Source organism: Capsella rubella, unplaced genomic scaffold (genome assembly GCF_000375325.1).
Source record: "Capsella rubella cultivar Monte Gargano unplaced genomic scaffold, Caprub1_0 scaffold_8, whole genome shotgun sequence".
Lineage (NCBI taxonomy): Eukaryota > Viridiplantae > Streptophyta > Magnoliopsida > Brassicales > Brassicaceae > Capsella > Capsella rubella.
In genome coordinates, this window is record NW_006238916.1 from 3,842,148 (window position 1) to 3,843,277 (window position 1,130).

At 44.1% G+C, this 1,130-nt stretch overlaps 1 non-coding gene across 1 annotated transcript; it reads right to left on the minus strand.

Moving 5' to 3' along the window:
• Nucleotides 1–597: 597 nt before the first annotated feature.
• Nucleotides 598–703, minus strand: LOC111829146. The gene has a single exon (XR_002832701.1). It is a non-coding gene; the product is annotated as a small nucleolar RNA R71 (small nucleolar RNA).
• Between the last annotated feature and the right edge of the window lie 427 nt (nucleotides 704–1,130).

The following is a 1,130-nucleotide window of genomic DNA, read 5'->3' on the forward strand; positions in this document are numbered from 1 at the left end:
TCCGTCGAAGGCTCGGCGGCTCCTTGGATTTCGTGCCGGGGAGAGATTTCTAGGACGAACTCATTGTCTTGTGAAAAATATACATTGTAAGTGACTGAGTTCTTCCTTGTTTTAAATTCAGTAGTTGGTAGTTTAAAACATTTTAGCGACGGATTACGGGGTTAATCAGACACCAAGCCGCAGCTGACAATGCACAATTGGCGTTGAATGCTGAAGCAGAGGATGAGAACCGTATACTTGGACAATAACCCAGGCCTGCTCTGTTTTATTCGAACCGCTCTGCTATACGTCCTCCTGCATTTCAAAGGAACAACTTTGAGTTGAAGCCTGGATACTACACTCTTGTAGGACAACACCCGTTCCATGGCCATACTTATGAGCATCTTATGGATCATATTGAGAAGTTTGAGGATCTGGTATCTAGCATCAAGGCTGATGGTGTATCTTCGGATTTTCTGCTCTGCAAGCTTTTCCAGCACTCTTTAGCTGGAGAAGCACTATCTTGGCTGAAGGAGTTGAAGCCTGGATCTGTCACGTGCTGGAAGGATGTAAAAGTTGAGTTCTTAAACAACTTTTATGATGATGCGAGGTCAGAGGAGTTGCGGAAAAAGATTTCTACCTTTTCTCAAGGGATCTCAGAGGCTTTCAAGGCTGCTTGGGTGCGTTTTAAGGGTTATCAAAGAGATTGTCCACACCACGGGTATGACAAATTTCAGCTTTTGGGCATTTTCTATAGAGGATTGGATTAGAGGTACCAGATGGCTTTGGATGCTGCTAGTAACGGTAACTACAACACAAGGTCTCCAGCTCAAGCCACCAAACTGATTGAGAACTTAGCTTCCAGCAATAGTACTAAAGTCGTTGATTTTGAGAGGAAGAAGCTAGCTCAAAACATGGATGGTGTTCAACTCGCTGACGTTAAGGCAAAGCTCGATTCAGTGCATAACCTACTTGTTACTAAGAAGAGTGTTGAGTTTGCTGCTGAGGTTGAGGCTTTTGAATCATATGAGGATGAAAAAGAAGACGTGAACTACGTCAATGGTGCTGGGTATCAAGGTCAGACGTTTGGTAACACACAGGGTATCCAATACAACAATGGGTATGGTCAGAAAGGCAGCAGCAGTTTCGTC